Source organism: Emys orbicularis, chromosome 2 (assembly GCF_028017835.1).
Source record: "Emys orbicularis isolate rEmyOrb1 chromosome 2, rEmyOrb1.hap1, whole genome shotgun sequence".
Taxonomy (NCBI): domain Eukaryota; kingdom Metazoa; phylum Chordata; order Testudines; family Emydidae; genus Emys; species Emys orbicularis.
In genome coordinates, this window is record NC_088684.1 from 280,201,454 (window position 1) to 280,221,795 (window position 20,342).

Sequence of the window (20,342 nt, forward strand, 5' to 3'; positions counted from 1 at the left end):
ACAGTATTATGCAAACAAATCATGCATACTGACTAAAAGAAAGTATTAGTATGTTGTATGATTTAATGTTCTTTAAAAGTGTTCTACTTTTTTTTTTAAATGTGAAATATTTTCTGCCATCTCCTATTGACAGTTCAGTGTTATAGAACAGATTAGCACGAGTTACAGTTTGAATACAGCAAAGCAATAATACTATGTAAAAGGGAAACATTTTCCATAGTTAAAGAACATTTCTCATTTTTCAATAATATAGTTGAACTATAAGCTTGCATGTATATATAAACATTCCATCGAGAGCAAAAAAGTTACATTAAACTTTAAACTACATTTCTATTACATTATTTAACAAAAGTGCAAAATTGGTCAACTTTTACCAAGTGGAGGACATGATAAACTGATTTGCTTAGCAAACACTCTGAATATGAACCATAAACAGTTAAGTTTCCAGTTAGTTTCATTTAGACTCATACAGTAGGAAAAGGCCGTCTAGCCATATTTGAGTATAAAATTAAATTGAAAGGGTCAAATTCCTCCCATGTTTACACTCCATGCAATCCTACTGATTTTTTTCAGGGGATGGTAAGGGCAGAATTTGGTTCCGAGTGTATTATTAAAAAGAAATGTATTCATATGTTATAATAAAGAGACGCAGTCCATGTGGAATCTCATCTATTTAAAAAAAATAGTCAGAAGTGGTTTCAAATAGTACCTCTTAGCTGCCCTGCCAGTTTGGGGGATTTGACAATCACAGTTTCCTCTCTCTTAAATAAATAAATAAGAATTTATTTTTCTCTCCATTACTGCGTGAAAGACCCATACAAAAAACAAAGGAAACTGATTATACAGGAGAAACAAACCAACTGATTAGGTATTTGACAGCACTTTTTTTTTAATAAAGTAAACAAATTGGGGCATGGAGTAGAGGAATAGAGGAAATATTTTCCTCAAATCTTTCTCAGTTACATTAATCATAGGTGTTGCTTGTAATAAATATTTTCAGACTTTTTTTCCATGCCCCTTTAAAACATTGATGTTGTGTTATACTTTCTTGCCTAAGCGCTGAGAATCTTTTGTGATAGTGCCGTGTACTTACAGGATATGAATGAAATTCTGACTATCCGTCTGGGGTGTTTTACTATTCATCGACGGCCATATGCCGTCTTCAATCCTTGCATACAACCACTGAGGTCAGTGTGATTTCTGCTGCATCTAGAAGGTAGTACCAGTATATGGCCCTTCAATAAAGAATCTTTCTGCACATTTGCACCTGTTTTTATATTTCACAGTGAAAACAATATTGGGAGCCTTTCCTATCGATACTTTAGTATGTTGGTTATAAAATGTAGGCCAGAGTCACCACCACATCACTCCAGTTTTACGCCAGCATAACTCCATTGAAATCAGTCCAATTGCTCTACTGTAAAAATGGAGTAACATAGTAGTGGATCACACCCAATATCTTCTGTGACCAGCTTGGAAAAGACTTTTGTGTGAATTTTCATCTCATGTTAGTACTGTTTTGTTACTGCAATTACTATGTACTGAGAAATGTACTTAATCTTTGAGGCTCTCTCTAAAGCATCTTAATTATTGTTCAGTGAGAAGTGTTGTGCCTAATAAAATACTGCATGCATTTTACCTTTTATAAATTAACAGATTATGTAAAAGACATCCTGGGTGTACTTGGGATTCCAACTATCTAGGTATTTATATCACACTGCTCACCATGATATCTGAGTGCCAAGTGAAATATTGCTGCTTAGTTAATAGTTAGCTAATAAAAAGTAATCCACTGTTATAAATAGAAATTTTGGTATACAGCTCTGATAGGTTCTTACTTTTCCAATACATGAATATTCACTCAAAACTCAGGGGAAATGGAATCAGGATACATTTCTTTTTTAAACCCTATTCCATCCTTATTTATACCATCCTACAGTCATGAAGTCAGTGGGTTCTACCAGTATAACTGCATGAAGAATCTGGCCCCTTATTAGTTCAACAAAAACATAGAGATTGTTTGGAAGAATCCAGGGCCAGTTTCTCAGCTAGTGTAATTGAGGGTAGTTCTACTGACTTCAAATGGATCTATGTCCATTTGACCCAACTGGGGTTCTGGGCCCCAAGTTTTTGTTAAAGTGATGGTGACACCATTAAAATTATACATTTACTTTTGAATGGTTTATTTCATTCTCCATGTCAAGTCTACCAGGCAAAGAACCAATTTGCACTGACAGATTTTAGTTTTAATGTGGATTACTGTTTGCTAGGAATGAGCTGAAACCACTACATTCATTTCACTTAGGAATGGAAAGTGGAATTGAACCAAGGTGCCAAATGGGAAAGATCAATACGTTATTTACTAAGATAAGCCCTAAAAACAAGGCTGTTCAATAACTAGTCATATTTTCTATTCATATTTTTCTCTGTGGTCTGACATTTGTTTACACATATGATAGCTTCATCAAAATACACTTTTAGAAAATGCTTATTAGTCTGCAGTATTTTGGTATTTTATTGACATAAGGTGTAATTATGTCAAAATATTCTGAGCAAAATATTAACTTGTATGGTATTCCTAACGCACATTAAGTTTATCACAAATTAGGGCATCCAAATCTAAATTTAATTAAATGCTATTAATGGCTCTTTCATAGTGAGCTGTATGAAATGCTCTGCAATTATATTATACACATTCCTATGCAGCATATTTTGTTATGGTAGCTAAGTAGATAATTAGTATTAAGATTATTCAGTTGCTAGATAGCTTAAGCTATGTTAGTCTCTAATAACTGCTCCTACATTTATATGCTGCTGTTGAAGGTAAATCCAGATATACATCAAGTAAGATTACTTGAATTACACCACTGAGCCAGGTAAGGTGCGCACTGTTCAGAATTGTAGCTTTCACCTGGGGGAGGAGGGGAGGGAATAGCAGACAATCTTTTCCCAAGAGGTTAGAAAAGGGCATGAGAGGAAAAATTATCAAATTATCTTGGTATGTTCTTCTATTGTGAGCAAAGTGTAAATTTAAAAAATAATATATACCCCGAAGTGTCTAATCCAGGACATTGTGGGATCATACAAAAGATGCAGGGTGGCTTTCAGTAAGGAGAGAGCAAGTGGGTTAGACAATAAATACAAGATGGAGTTGCTACACTTAATGGCTTTCGTGGACCTAAATGCCTGAGCAGTGTTGTAGGATCACATATTGCTGTAAAAATGTTGATTAACAGCAGAATTGTGCATAATACAACCTAGGTTAATACAATGACTTTCTTGAGGAGCATCTCAAGAAGGCTTTGTGTTTAAAATAACAATTCACAAAGCTCATTTAAACTGATTGAAAAGCTTTTGAAAACAAGGACGTCTTCATGCCTTTAAACATATTTACAGAATTGTCTGGTCTAATGGCACTCAGCAATGAATTCCATAGCCTTCAGGAGCAATTGATAAAGAGTCTGGTAACTGCCTGCTCCAATCTACTTTGGGGAATGTTAATAAACGGGTACCTAAGGAATCTTAGGTGTGTGCTGTGGAATACAGGGAGCTAAATGTCAGCTAATTAAGCAGAGCTGAGACCATGAAGGATCCTGTGAGTTAAAAGTTAAATATTAATATCAGTTTCAAACTTTATGAGAAGCTGGCTTAGTGGCAGAGGAGCAGATGGGATGTATATCCAGCATGTTCATGACATTTTATATTGCTAGCTAACCTTGCAGCAGCATTCTAAACCAGCTGAAGTTTTCTTAGCCCACATTCTGGAAGAGCAGCCAATAAAGAATTATAACAACCCTTGAGATGACATGGGCATTAATGAAGAAAGAAAGCAAAAATTTCAAGATGGCTGTTTCTCAAGTGGTAAAAATTCTTCACTCTCATATTAAATGCGATATGAAGGAAAGGTGAGAGTTCAGAATGACTTAGTACCTAGCAGGGACTGAATACTAGTGTCTATATTTGGCTTTTTTCTTCTTTTTTTGTGTGTGAGAGGGAGCTGATCAATTGCATTTTCTGCTAATGAGAACCTCTGGTCTATTGGAATTGAACTCCAGCCAGTTTTGATGTCACATAAGCACTGAAGCAGCACAGAGATGCCACTGCTCAGATCTGTGGTGTGGGCCAAATAAACCTAAAACACTGTCAACTGTTTAGTAGTAAACACCCAATTACAGCAACTTACTATTTAATAGAGCCAAATATAGGCAAATAGTTTTCAGTGTGAATTTGGGACACACAAAAATGAGGGGATAATAGCTTGCTAGAGCCATGTAAAATAAAGGCGAAGCACTGTGTAAAGTTTCTCACGTAATAACCAAAATATCTCATGTCTAATGTGCATAATATATGCTCTTGTCATCATTATTAACTGTATTACAGTAGCGACTATAGGTTCTAACCAGAATCAGGACCTCCTTGTGCTTGGGTAAGAGATGATCCCAGTCCCAAAAAGTTTACAATCTCAATAGACAATGAAAAGGTGGGAATACTAGTATTTTCAGAGCTAGAGAACTCAGAGAGATTAAGTGACTTCCCTAAGTCACAAGCAAAGCTGGGAATTGAACCCAGGACTTGTGGGACTTGTCTGCACTACAGATATTACAGCAGCACAGCTATGGTGCTGTGGCTGTGCCCTATAGCGCTCTAGTGTAGACACTTGCTACAGCAAAGGAGGTTTTTTTCCCCATTGCTGTATTTAATCCGCTCCCTCCGGAGGTGGTAGCTATGTTGACAGGAAAATATGTCCGTCGACCTAGTGGTGTCTATGCTGGGGCTTAACTACATCTTTTCACACCCCTAAGCGATGTAGCTAGGTTTAGGTGTAAACCAGGCCTTAGTCTTGAGCCTTAACCACACAACTAGGGTTGCCAGGTGTTTGGTTTTCAACCAGAATGCCCGGTCGAAAAGGGACCCTGCAGCTCCGGTCAGCACCGCTGACTGGGCCATTAAAAGTCCAGTCGGCAGCGCAGCAGGGCTAAGGCAGGTTCTCTCCCTGCCCTGGCTCCTCGCAGCTCCCGGCATGTCCCTGTGGCCCCTATGCACTGGGGCAATCAGGGAAGCTCCATGTGCTGCCCCTGCCCCCAGTGCCAGCTCCGCAGCTCCCATTGGCCGGGAACAGCAGCCAATGGGAGCTGTGGGGGCAGCGCCAGTGGGCGCAGGCAGCACGCATCACGTAGAGTCACCTGCCCATACCTCTGCGTAGTGGCCGGACATGCCAGCCACTTCTGGGAGCAGCGCAGAGCCAGGGCAGGCAGGGAGCCTGCCTTAGCCCTGCTGTGCCACTGACCGGGAGCCATCTGAGGTAAGCACTACCCGGCTGGAGCCTGCACCCTGACCCCCCTCCCGCAACCCAACTCCTTGCCCCAGGTCAGAACCCCCTCCCATACTGTAACTCCCTCCCAGGTGCCGCACTGCCCATCTGTACCCCAACTCTCTGCCCCAGGTTGGAACCCCCTCCTACACCCAAAATCCCTCCTGGATCCAGCACCCCAAACCCCCTCCCACACTCCAACCCCCTACCCCAGCCCTGAGCCCCCTCCTGCATCCAAACTCCCTCCTGGAGCCTGCACCCAACACCCCCTCCTGTACCCCAGCCCCCTGCCCCAGCCCTGAGCCCACTCCTGCACTCCAAACCCCTTGGCCCCAGACCGGAGCCCCCTCCTGCACCCAAACCCCTCAGCCCCAGCCCAGAGCCCTCATCCCCTCCCGCACTCCAACCCTCTGCCCCAGCCCAGTGAAAGTGAGTGAGGGTGTGGGAGAGCGAGCGACTGAGGGACAAGGGCTGGAGTGAGTGGGGCCTCAGAGAAGGGGCAGGGCAGAGGCAGGGCCTCGGGGAAGGGGCAGGGCGGGGGGGGGGGGCAATGGTGTTCGGTTTTGTGCAATTTGAAAGTTGGCAACCCTACACACAACCATCCTTCCTGTCCTAAACAGAGGACATGAATTATATGGCTTTGTCTTTTAGACAAACATACACTTAAGATCAAGAGCAGCTACCAACTGCATGTTCACCACTACCCAAGAAGTCAAGGGCTGGTGTTTTAACTTGCTTTACCACTCTGGGGTATGTCTCAATGGTCAAACAGTATCCTACATCTTAGCGGGGCTTTTCAAGTGTGTTATAGGAACACATTTGAAACTGTGTTAGCTGGCTGTGTTATAGTCTAGGCTCTCACTATATGAAAAGACAGGACTCCAAACGTGTTTACTTGCATTTTAATGGGGTATTTCAATTGTGCTTAAGCTAACATGGTTATCAGTGGGGAACACACCCCCATCAAGACAGGGTTCTAGGCTCCTCTGGAAGCTAAACAAGAGCCAGTATCATTCACAATCCATGAAATGTATGACTGTTGCTAGTGTGTTTGAAGGTTTTGTCTGACGCATTCAGATAGCTACGAGAACGGATAGGAGAGGTACAGATAAAAGCCCCACTCTTGGCAAGCCAAAGGAGGGCTGCTTTCGATGCCCACTTAGAATTGTTTTCTGTGTGCAGGTTTGTCCTTGGCATGTAGGATGTGGTTTTTCTCTCAATGTTGTAGTGCCCTTGAGCAGCGCTGTCCTCCATTTGGCTCAGTCAATATGGATCCCTGAGGAACAACACCACAGTTATCCTGTTAGGCTCAGACAAAGCATCGGCTAACAAAGGAAACAGAGTACGAGCAGATTTTATGTTTAAACTGATGCATGCAAAGAGAGCACCAGAAAGCCCTGTGTGAGCCCCCAGGTGCTTTGTACTTAGATTGCTGAAGGTAGAGGGAGATAAGGTCATGCTTCATATTAGGCTTTGAAAATGAATACACTCAAGTATGAGTCCCCCTCCTAATTCCCCCCTTTCGCCAAATTTTCAGAATATAAAACTGAGCTGTCTCAGGTTGGTAGACCTTGTTGGTCCAAACATCTTCCTCTGTCCAATCCCATGGCTTTAATTCTAGTCCATCAAATCCCTGCTCCCCGCAGTGCCCTGCCCCATTCCTCTACAAACCCCAGAAAACAGCAGCCTGACACTTCTCCCTTGCAATCTTGGTTTACAGACATCCCGAATCAGTGGGGCTGGCATCTGGCTGCTTACTAAGTATGAACTGTGGTAACTCCCCCCTCGGCAGCTCAACAGTGGAACCAAGATAAAAATGTAAGAGGTGGGAGAACAATAAAGTGTCCATACAGTTCTGGAGATGGGAATTGGCCCTTTTTTTAAGGCCTGGGTTTGTAAGCCCACCCTAGGCCATTGGAGAAATTCAAGAGTTTTGGAGGCTTGTGGCCCCAGATCATCTTTATATAATCCATAGCATTTATCTTATGCTTTTTCATCTGAGGCTATCAAAGCACTTTACAAAGATGGAGAAACCGAGGCACGCAAAGGCAGAGTCACACCATGATTCAGTGGAAGAAATGAGAATATAACCCATGTCTCCTGACTCCTAGTCTAGTGCCCTATCTACTGCACCACATTGCTTAAAATGACTTAGCCGGGATGATGCACACATTCATGGCCTCCAGGTTTGATTATTACAATGTTCTGTACCTGGGTTTGACCAGAACACAGCACCCCATCTGCTCAGCAGTACAGGCAGCCAGAAGTACATTAGCCCTGTGAAACTCTTCCTTTACTGGTTCCCTGCACAATGCTACACCAAATTCAAGTCTTCAGTCCTCCTCTTTCAGAGTCCTTGATAGGACTGGCCCAAGTTACCTGGAGGCCACTCCATCCATCACTAACTCTGTGACTCTGTGTGACAGTTAGTGGCATTGTACAACTACATGGTTTGTCTGATTCCACTCCTAATATTTTATCCAAACTGTTTGGTTCCCATTGTCTTTCCCATAGTTTTGCTTCTGTTGCCCTGTGGCGGGCTCTTAAGTGCTCAGGCTGCAAACTGTGTCTATGCTGCAATGCCTGACACAGATCAGCACGTCTGCTGCCTTTTGTTTTTAGAAGAGGGACATACACTGAAGGCCTGTGTATACTTTGCACCTCAAGCCTGCAAGGTATGAGAAAGCTGCAGCTTTTCCTGATGGAGGAGGTTCTTCAGGCACAGTTGCTGAGTCTGCTCCCACTTTAAGGCAGTTTTCTCAAGAGCTTCTGCACCAATAGCTACCTCAATGAAGAGGCTGTTAAATAGACTCAGAGGAGTTGAAGACGTGACTTAGATCCAGCACAGATCCAAGTGAGAGTGAGGCCTTGTCTACACTACACGAAAGTTACCCGACAATCAAAAACTGGTATAATTATGTTTCATGTTCACACAACGCTCCTTCTGTTGGCAGAGCGAGTCCACAGTTGGTGCTCTAGCATTGACAGTGAGAGCAGTGCACTCTGGGTACCTATCCCGCTTTGCTACTTGCCACCTTCTGCAGCTAGGAGTGGTAGAAAGGCAGAGTGGATCACAGCGCATCATGGGTGTGGGCTCAATGTCCCGTGATGCAGTTTTCTCCGTCCCAGCATTCCATGGGCTTCCAACTGCGTTTTGCATCATTTTTCAATGACCCCTGTTTACTGTGCACCCACCATCTCTGTCCAAAAGGATGGCTCCTGTACTGCTCTCTACTGTTGTGGTCACTGTTATGAACACATCGCGTTCGGTCCTGCAGTATATCATGAGCTCCCAATCTGAACAGGAATCAGAGGTGCCTGCCCTGCTGTGTGCCATGGAAAGAAACAACACCAGATTACTTTTGGCATTCACGGAGCAGCTGAACATGATGGACCGTCACTTTTGGACTCGGAAAACAAGCACTGAGTGGTGGGATTGCATCATTATGTAGGTCTGGGATGATGACCACCGGCTGCAGAACTTTCAGATGTGGAAAGCCACCTTCCTGGAACTGTGTGCAGAGCTCACCCCAGCACTGTGGTGCAAGGAGACCAAAATGAGAGCTGCCCTCTCAGTGGAGAAGCGTGTGGCCATTGCTGTGTGGAAGCTGGTGACGCCATACTGCTACTGATCAGTCGCGAATCAGCTTGGAGTCGGGAAGATGACTGTTGGGGCTACAGTGACGCAAGCATGCAGGGCCATTAATTGCATCCTGCTATGAAGGACTGACTCTTGGCAATGTGTGTGAAATAATGGATGACTTTGTGGCAATGGGATTCCCTATCTGCAGAGGGGTGATAGATGGCATGCATATTCCAATTTTGGCCCCAGTCCATCTTGTGACGGAGTACCTCAATAGCAAGGGTTACTCCTCTATGGTACTGCAGGTACTTATTCATAGATTCATAGATTCTAGGACTGGAAGGGACCTCGAGAGGTCATCGAGTCCAGTCCCCTGCCCTCATGGCAGGACCAAATACTGTCTAGACCATCCCTGATAGACATTTATCTAACCTACTCTTAAATATCTCCAGAGATGGAGATTCCACAACCTCCCTGGGCAATCCATTCCAGTATTTAACCACCCTGACAGTTAGGAACTTTTTCCTAATGTCCAACCTAAACCACCCTTGCTGCAGTTTAAGCCCATTGCTTCTTGTTCTATCCTTAGAGGCTAAGGTGAACAAGTTTTCTCCCTCCTCCTTATGACACTCTTTTAGATACCTGAAAACTGCTATCATGTCCCCTCTCAGTCTTCTCTTTTCCAAACTAAACAAACCTAATTCTTTCAGCCTTCCTTCATAGGTCATGTTCTCAAGACCTTTAATCATTCTTGTTGCTCTTCTCTGGACCCTCTCCAATTTCTCCACATCTTTCTTGAAATGTGGTGCCCAGAACTGGACACAATACTCTAGTTGAGGTCTAACCAGCGCAGAGTAGAGCGGAAGAATGACTTCTGGTGTCTTGCTCACAACACACCTGTTAATGCATCCCAGAATCATGTTTGCTTTTTTTGCAACAGCATCACACTGTTGACTCATATTTAGCTTGTGGTCCACTATAACCCATAGATCCCTTTCTGCCATACTCCTTCCTAGACAGTCTCTTCCCATTCTGTATGTGTGAAACTGATTGTTCCTTCCTAAGTGGAGCACTTTGCATTTCTCTTTGTTAAACTTCATCCTGTTTACCTCAGACCATTTCTCCAATTTGTCCAGATCCTTTTGAATTATGACCCTATCCTCCAAAGCAGTTGCAATCCCTCCCAGTTTGGTATCATCTGCAAACTTTATAAGCGTACTTTCTATGTCAATATCTAAGTCGTTGATGAAGATATTGAACAGAGCCAGTCCCAAAACAGACCCCTGCAGAACCCCACTTGTTATACCTTTCCAGCAGGATTGGGAACCATTCATAACTACTCTCTGAGTATGGTTATCCAGCCAGTTATGCACCCACCTTATAGTAGGGTCATCGTGGGTGTTTCACTGACATTAACACTGGGTGGTCCGAGAAGGTGCATGATGCACACCTCTTCAGGAACACTGGCCTGTACAGAAAGCTCCAAGCAGGGATTTTCTTTCAAGACCAGAAGATTCCAGTGGGGGATGTTGAAATGCCCATAGGGATCCTGGGAGACCCAGTGTACCCCTTACTTCCATGGCTCATGAAGGCTTACATGGGAAACCTGGACAGCAGCAAGAAGCGCTTCAACAATAGGCTGAGCAGGTGCAGAATGACCGCTGAATGTACCTTTGGCAGATTAAAAGCACACTGGTACTGCCTTTATGGCAGTTTAGACCTAAATAAGGAAAATATTCCTGTGGTCATAGCAGCCTGCTGCGCACTCCATAGTATTTGTGAGGCTAAGGGTGAAAAGTTGCCCCTGGGGTAGAGTGTGGCGGTGGATCATCTGGCTGCTGAATTTGAGCAGACATATACCAGGTCTATTAGAGGGGCACAATGGGGGGCTATTCAAATCAGGGAGACTTTAAGGCAACATTTTGACAATGAGCACCAGTAATGTGTCTTTCTATACAGCACTCGGCCATGCTTTGTTAACTTGCCGCCTTGCATGAAAATTGTGATGATTTCAGAATGGGATTTCTAGTCAGCAAATGATCAAATTGCCACTATGTATTACTACCAGCAGCAACCACCATGTGTAGGAGACAAATAAAGATTGGTTATCTTTCAGAGAGTTTATTTTTATTAAATACCAATTAACAACACATGCAAAAGGCTTGGTGGGAAGGGAGATAAGAGGGCAGGGCAATGTAGGCTCTCATAGCTGTGTGTAAGTCCAGCTATCATTTTGGAAGCTGTCTGAAGGGGGGAAGTGAATGGGGTATTGAGACATTCCGAGAAGTTGCAAGGAATGTGTGGGAGGAGTTTGGCAAGGGCATGGAAAGCAGTTCTGTATCAGCTGCAGGGGTGGGAGGCAAGCATGCATGTTTTCTGCCTGGAGTGTGATTAGGGACTTCAACATCTCTGTTTGCTCCTCCATTGCTTTTACCATCCACTCCTGACCATTTACCATGCATTCCTCACTCTCATTTCTGTCCTGCCTTTCTATTTTAAATTTTTCCTTCAGGGTCTCTCTCCACTCCCTGTGTTCTCTTTTTTCGGCCTCTGAGGATTGGCGCATGTCTCGGAACATGACTCTGACCTGGTCACTTCCTTATCTGGTGGAAGCACTCTGCCGATGTGTAGGGGGTTCCCCTGAAGGCCACATCTGCAGAAAGTCAATAAAAAATACACAGAAGCATGCTTGTAAGTGCAGGCACAGCACTGAATCATTATAGTAAAATAAACCTCTTTTTACATATGAATCACTTTTTCACTGTCCCTTGACAAACACACATCTTGACGAACACCCTAAAAATGGTGAGTTTGGGGTGGGGATGCGGGTGGGCACTCAAGATGGGGCAAAGGGTCTAGGTGGTTTTTTAAGAGGATCACTGCAGGCGACAAGGGACAATATTGTAAAATTTGCCACCATTTTCCACAGGTGGGGGGGTCATTGACGTTGATATCTCATTCCTGAGGGTAAGCAAGGATGCCAGGGTGCGTCTTCTGCATGCATGTGGCTTCAGAGCCAGCCCCTATGCTGCTCGCCTGTCTGCTGCTTTGATCCCTGCACAAGTGATTGCTGATTGGTGTGGGAAAGTTTTCTAAAATGGGAGAAGGAACAAATCAGATCTGCCAAGAAACCTTCGGCAGAGGATTGGCGAGTACCTCCAGGAAAGTTTCCTAGAGATCTCTTAACACACTGTTCCGCCACACTGCTTAGATGCACAAGGGAACGTGGAGCACACGCAAACACAGCTAGTCTTGTACATTTCTATCCCTTCACCCACTTCTAGAATATACAGAGCAAAGGACACCTATACCTCATATAACTGAGGAGCATCAACTCAAAAAAAGCACTTACCAGGGCTTTCCTCTCCTGCATCATCCACACCAGAGATGGACTGCTGGGACTGGCTAGACCCCTCTGGAGTGGAAAAGAGATCCTGACTTGCCATGCCACCGGATGACCCTGACATGTGCTTCACATTGTCCTCCAACTTCGTCCTCGGGATTGAGTCCACTGTCTACTGCCTCCAGCCCTGCTGAAGTATCTACAGGCTCTTGGTGATGGAGGTGGGGTCGCCACCAAGGATGGCATCCAGCTCCTTATAGAAGCAGCAGGTCTTTGGCACAGCACCAAAGCGACAGTTTGCCTCCCTTGCCTTCTGGTATGCCTGCCTCAACTCCTTTATCTTCACATGGCACCGATGTGTGTCTCGTTCATAACCCTCATCCAACAAGCCACAAGAAATCTGACCGTAGGTATCCAAGTTCCTACAGCTGGAGTGGAGCTGGAACTGCACGGCCTCCTCTCCCCACAGTGCCAGCAGATCCAACAACTCAGCTGTGCTCCAAATGGGAGAGCATTTGCTGCGTGGTGCCGCCAGGGATGCGATGGGAGCTCTCCACACCAAGCAAACAGGAAGTGGAATTTCAAAAACTCCCGGGCCTTTAATGGGGGAAGAGCGGATGCCTTTGTACCTGGGTCCAGGGCAACGGAGTTCGAACTGCTGACAAGCGCGGTCAGGATGGGCATTGTGGGACACCTTCTGGAGGCCATTTACAGCGACCTAACCAAGCACGATGTCGACACTAACACTTTGTCAGTATAACTTTGCTGCAAAAAGCTCTATGCCTCTTGTGCAGGTGGTTTTATTTTGTCAGCAAAGCAGGAGAGTTTTGTCAGCAGAAGGAGCATTACAGTGTGTACATCTCCACTGCTTTGTTGATGAAACCTGAGTTTTGTCAACAAAACTGAGTAGTGTAGACAAGGCCTGAGAGAGAAGTGAGATGGATCCCAGTTAGCTGCTGACCCTGTGCACTCTCAGGAGTCAGAGGCTATGGTGCATGAAGAGAAGTGCCATAGATCAGAGTTCTCATTCAGATTGAAAGAGAAACAACTCTAAAGAGTCCTCAGTGCTGAGACTTTTCTCAGACCTGTAGAGACCAACACATGGGTCATGTCTCAGCTTCAAGTGCCTTGATTCCTCCAAAGCTAGTGACTCTGGTTTCACACCAAGTGGCTGGGTTCCAAGGATGCAATCTGCATGACCCCACTCTACAGTATGTGTTTGTGTGAGCTGACCTCCTCCTCCTGCTCCTGCTCCCGCTCTCTGCAAGTCAGTAGAGCTCCAAAAATTACCCCTCTGAACACTTTGGGATATTAGTCACCCAGGATCGGGAGGGGGGAACAGGTGCCTGGGGCAGCCAATAGAAAGGGGCGGCACTCCGTCCGTTATTGGGGCGGCACGTTCGAGTCTCCGGCGGCAATTCAGCGGCGAGTCTTTCAGTCCTTCGCTTCCTCTTCGGCGGCACTTCAGCGGCAGCTCAATCCCTCTGCTTCAGTCTTCGGTGGCAATTCGGCAGTGGGTCCTTCACTCCCTCCCTTCCTCTTCGGCGATACTCAATCGGGCTTTTCTTTTTCTTTTTTTTTTTTCTTCGTCGCTTGGGGCGGCAGAAACGCTGGAGCTGGCTCTGTCCCTACCTGGCTCCTTTTGGCTCCCCGGAAGCAGCAACATGTCCCTCCCTCAGCTCTTAGCTCCACGCACTGCCCCTGAGGCTTCCCAGCTCCCATTGGCCGGGAACTGCAGCCAATGGGAGCTGCGGGGGCAGTGCCTGCGGGCAGAGGCAGCACGCGGCGCTAGGAGCTGAGGGAGGGACATGTCACCGCTTCCAGGGAGCCCCCCAAGATAAGTACTGCATGTAGCCCTCACCCCCTCCCATGCCCCAACCCCAGCCTGAGCCTGAGCCACCTCTCACACACCCCCAAACTCCTGCTGCTCTGAGGGAGAGGGGTGAAGTGGCCCGAGACTGCCCGAGCAGTGGCCGGTGCAGCTGGCCCAGGGGCTGCCCGAGCTGCTCAGGTGGCCCCCGGGCCAGCCGCTCGGCCACTGCAGAAGTCTGGAATCCCTGACTTCCGTGATCTCCATGACAAACTCGCAGCCTTACTCATAATGTCTCTTCTAGATATTAGAAACCTGATTCTCCTCTCCCTGACACCAGTTTCATACCAGTGTAACGCTATTGACTTCAGTGGATTTACTCTTGATTTATACCACTGTGAGAGAAGAATTGGGCCCAAGATAATAATAAATAAATCAGATCTGCAACTGATTACTAACAAGAGACCAATTTTCTGTATACTCTGTGATAATTGAGCATCCAAATGCTAAACAAGTCTTCCTGAGACTTCTGAATCTCATTGCTTCCTCCACCTGCATATCATCATTTGCCAGATTCTGAATGAGAACTTTGCAGACCTGCTTCAGGGAAGCACATCAGCCTCAGCAAGACAACAGGCAGTTTCTTAAAACCATACCCTAGGTGATTTGAGTCTATCTGTTTGGAAGGACTCAGGCCTTCTCTGCCATTGGATGTGAATGTGACATGCTTCAGACAGACACTGGGAGCCCTCTTAAACCATCTCACAATTCAAATTTATTGAAAAACGAGTTCACCGGGTGAAGGCAGTTCATCGGGCTTTCAGGGTTTCCCTACCTCAAATTGGTAACAAGTCAGTACAGTTCTTTACAGACCACTCCCAGGTTATGTGCAATATCTTCCAATAGTCTTCAAGAGCAAGCTTGTCTCTGTGCCAGGAAGCTGTCCAGCTTACGGAAAGATGCATCCAGCATCAAATCATATCTCTAGCATTTCCTGACAAGGACAACAACTTGGCTGATAAACTGAGCTAGAACTACAGTGCACAGCATGAGTCATCTCTCTTGGACACTAACCATGTCTTTCTTTCAGAGATGGAGAATAACTTAACTAGATCTCTTTTCCATGAAGGAGTACATAACGTACTTTCAGTTCTGCTCTAGAGCATCAGAGATCCTAGTTTCTTGATGGACATCATCCTTCTGGATTGGAAGCAAGAATTCTTATGTCCCTTTTCTCCGGGCTTGTCTACACGTACCGGAGGATTGACGCTGCAGCAATTGATGCATCGGTGGTTGATTTAGCGGGTCTAGTAAAGACCCACTAAATCAACCGCCGATCACTCTCCCGTTGACTCCTGTACTCCACCTGATCGAGAAGAGTAAGGGGAGTCGAAGGGACAGCATCTCCCGTTGATGTTGCATAGTATGGACCCCATGGTAAGTAGATCTAAGCTATGTCAAATTGAGTTACACTATTCACATAACTCAAATTGCATAGCTTAGATCGACTTAAATAGCACCAAGATACAATTAATTCAAGTCTCCCAGAGCTTGTGACATTTGGACATAAGCCCAGAGGGAAGTCCAAGGTGGGAGAGAGAGATGGACAGAGACTTCTGAGAGATTTTATATGTAAATCAGACTTTGCATATAATCCTGTTCATTATCTTGCAGGTATCACAGTACCTTAGATCACTTTTACTAAGTCCAAAGCATGTCTGAGGCATGTCTCTCTCGCAGACATGTGTAAGGCTGGAGTTTATGGAACCTGGGGCCCACTCTAGGAGAGCAGTTTTGCAATCTGTGTTTCATTGACAATGCTCAGTCCTTTTGAGGTTGTTACTGCTAATTAATCTCGTGGAGATGGGGATTTATATGGACAATAATTAAGTAGATTGTCAGTACGGACCCATGCTTCCTCTCTGCTTTGGAGACTCTACTGAATTCTGATAAGTAAGTGAGGTGGGGTTGGAGCCTTTTAAAACCTAGCATCAAATATTCCATTGTATGAAGGAGATTGTGTGGCCCCAAAGGTCACTGCTCTCCAGAATGTCGCGTCTCAGCACAGATGGCGCATTCCTTTTCCAGAGGTGAGGGATCTACTCAAACCAATTTACTGGTAATGCATGCAATGTCGTTATAGCTGTGTCAGTCCCAGGATATTAGAGAGACAAGGTGGGTGAGGTAATATCTTTTATTGGACCAACGTCTGTTGGTGAGAGTCTGAGAGACAAGTTTTTGAGCTTCCACAGAGCTAAAGAAACTTGAAAGTTTGTCTCTCTCACCAACAGAAGCTGGTCCAGTAAAAGATATTACCTCACCCACCTTGTCTCTCTAGTTACTCCCCAATTTTCTGATACTGTCGGTGATGCTGTGGTTCTTGCCACCTTCTAGTCTGATGCTGCCACAGGAAAATATGGCTGGAGGAAATTGGACAAGGCTGAGACTTATATACTGCACTGATCTCTGGTTGTGGGTTTTGGGACCCTCCAGCACTTAGCAGCCAACATAAATTAGAATAGCTCTCAGTAGTACAATTTCCACTGGGAGACCATCAGGGCCGGCTCTAGGATTTTTGCCTCCCAAAGCAAAAACAATTTTGGCCGCCCCCCCCCCCCATTTTTTAATTACCCCACCCCCGGCCCCGCCTCAACTCCGCCCCTTCCCCAAATCCCCAGCACTGCCTCCTCCCCCCAGGCTCTCAAGCCTAGGAGGGAGGGAGGGAGGGGGAGCAGCGGCGCGCGAAACAGCTGTTTCGCGCGCCGCGGCCGCTCGGGATCTCCCCCTCCCTCCCAGGTTTGAGAGCCTGGGAGGGAGGGGGAGACCCCGAGCGGCCGCGGCGCGCAAAACAGCCGATTCGCACGCTGCTGCTCCCCCTCCCTCCCAGGCTTGAGAGCCTGGGAGGCAGGGCCGGCTCTAGGCACCAGCAAAACAAGCTGGTGCTTGGGGCGGCACATTTTTAGGGGCGGCATGGCCGGCGCCAGAATGCCGCCCCTAAAAATGTGCCCCGGCCGCCCTAGCTCACCTCCGCTGCTGCTGCCGCTCGCGCGCCGCGGCCGCTCAGGGTCTCCCCCTCCCTCCCAGGCTCTCAAACCTGGGAGGGAGGGGGAGATCCCGAGCGGCCGCGGCACACGAAACAGCCGTTTCGCACGCCGCTGCTCCCCCTCCCTCCATCCCTCCCAGGCTTGAGAGCCTGGGAGGGAGGGGGAGACTCCAAGTGGCCGCGGCGCAGGCACCGCTTCTCCCCCTCCCTCCCTCCTAGGCTTGAGAGCCTGGGGGGAGGAGGCAGGGCTGGGGATTTGGGGAAGGGGCGGAGTTGAGGCGGGGCCGGGGGTGGGGTAATTAAAAAACGGGGGGGGGGCAAAATTGTTTTTGCTTTGGGCGGCAAAAATCCTAGAGCCGGCCCTGCTGGGAGGGAGGGGGAGAAGCGGCGCGCGAGCGGCAGCAGCAGTGGACGTGAGCTAGGGCGGCTGGGGCACATTTTTAGGGGCGGCATTCTGGCGCCGGCCATGCCGCCCCTAAAAATGTGCCACCCCAAGCACCAGCTTGTTTTGCTGGTGCCTAGAGCCGGCCCTGGAGACCATCCCTGTATACAGCAGCCCAAGGATGAGGGATTACGCCTCCTTTGTATGTGGGCATGTGCATTCCCTCCCCTCCTAGCCTCCCGTGTGTTCCTCTGTCATAGGCAAGGGTCTGGTGCATTATGGTTTAGAATTTGGGAGTAGGTTTTTGAAGCTGGAAGTAGAGCTTTTAGCAGTTTGACTCCCACTAAAGTCACTGAGAGCTTCATAGCTGACATACAAGCAGTGCTTCCAATAATTAAACCCTCCTTTAATACCTATTATTTGTGAGCTACTTTCGTGGAGCTCACACCTTAGTTAACTTTGTGTCAGACTCCAGGACTGTACTCTAAAATACTCCTCAATAGGACATTTTCTGTGTTACCTTTTTTGAAATGTCATCCCTAACTCCCTTAGGGCTAGATCATCACACCCCTTACTCATAAATACAGGGGAGTAACTCCTCCTTTATTTAGCCCTGATCACATTAAGACCCCAGCCAAGAAGGGTAAGGAGAACGGCAGTGGCTGCTTCCCACTGCAAGCATTAGGGTTAGAGAAGACCTGGCTTTGCGGCTAATTGGCCCGAGATGCTGTCCAGAGCGCAGTGAGAAACTATGCCACGAAAAGGGTTGAAGCAACCTGCTTCCTGCCCAGCGCACAGGAGGAGCAGGAAAGGACTTGAGACTCTCCATCACAATTTGTTCCCTACTTGCTCCAGGAATAGCACAACTACATGTTGCCTCAGGAAAGTCTATAATGATAAAATGTACCTCGTAGGTTGCTGTATAATCCATACAGCACTACCTAAAATTTAATGATAGAACCACTACTGGGACAGAACATTTCCTTCCAGCATTCCAGCTCTTGAATTATGCCCCACCCCATTCTCTAACGTGGTTATAGACTGTCCCTTTGGACAACAGGTCTCCTGTGACACATGTGCATACAGTCACTTGCTATGGTGTGAACATTCACATTTAACTGTAGGCTAAAGAGAGGATAAAAACATCACCTCTCAGTGAACACCCAGCACAGCAACTGTCCTGTGTCTTTTGGGTTGACGGCTACAAGGGAACCAACAATCTGCACAGTATCTGCTGTCTGTTGGGTGTGTGCATTGCAGGTCAAGTAGAGCCATCCACTGTCACCACAGCTCTGAGTATTCACTTTCTTGCCACAGGAAATGCTTTTAATTATTCATTTATATTGCACCTCTCTCTGATATTTAGGTGCATGCTACAAAACTTACTACAAGCAACCATTGCCGTCTATTGTCACCACTCAAACCCAGCTATCTCCAACTCCTACACTCATGGACAAGATAAATAGCCCTATCAGTTGGAACATATTAAGTAAAACTGAGTGCCGGATGCTCTGCTTGTGTAAATTGGTGTAGCGTCATTGAAAGCAACAGAGTAAATCAGTTACATCACCTGGGAATTTGGCCTACAGTGAATTAATTCCGCTTTTGCGCTATCCTAAAAGTTACCCAAATTGGATTCTACATGGCATCAAAGAATGATTGCCAGTGCTGGGTTTCTCCAGTGAGAGTACCATGCCATCAACCTCAGGAAGCTCACCACTAGAGACAACAGCAAGAGCATTCCAGCTGGCTGTGATTACTGCAATGGGGTAGGAGGAGAGAGTCAGTTTCTGAGATTGCCAAATCTCAGAGAATCCAGGGCTTTATCAATAAATAACTGGCATTGCGAACTGAAACTAGAAGTGAATTGAGGAGCAGAACACAGCACAGGTGTTGTGCTCATGTTAGCCCATCCTATAAAAGACAGGCAGACATATTCTGCACCAGCTGAAGCTTCCTGTTGGAAGTCCAGTATGGAGGTACCAAAAGCACAGATATCTGTGGATCTTGGAGCAATCCATTTCCAAGACAAAAGGCCAGACTCTCTGGGCTAGCCAAAAATACTAACAGGACATGCTGGAGCCAGCTACTGTGCACAGCTGATACTCCTTATCATACCTTAGCCAGCAACCATCTCACCCCATCTGCCATTGAGATCGTTTTGCTGGAATTTTGCTTTGCACCTAATGGAATATTCTTCACATAGCCCAGTTGCACAAATAAGATTTGCAGACATCCAGCTATCCAGTTGCTCCACCACCACTTTTCTGAGCAAAGCATCCCATCTTTATCAGTCTTGTGCTCTTCATTATCATTCTGTGGTGCATCAAGAAAATCATCATAGAAGTCCACATTTCCCTCCTTTCTGGTCAATTCCAGCAAGTGGAACTACAGTGGGGTCATCATACCTATATATATTGAACACCCACTTCTTCACTGCCTCACTTTCCAGACTACTGACCACTGCAGATCTGCTTCAGTTTTCTCCAATGGTGAGACATGCCCATACTGTTAGTTGCTGGATTATCGGTACCATTCAGACTACATGCTGCCGCCTCCCTCAGCACAGCAGCTCTAATAGCTTATATGATCTGGCCACCTCCAGTCCCAGATACTTGAATTAAGACTCCCGTTGTGGACACTCCCAGCTGTGGGGCAGGATGCACTGACACCTACTTTGCATTTCATGTGTAACCACCCCTAAAAACCCAAGGGGCAGGCTAATGTGGAATTTTCTCTACTTATGCATAGGGAGTCTCACCTAAAGCAAACATTGTCCTTGGGTTTAGCAGTGGGTGTATCACAGTATGGTTATTCTGGAGCTCATGCTTGGAGCAGCATCCCATAAATATCAGCAAGGCCACCTCATT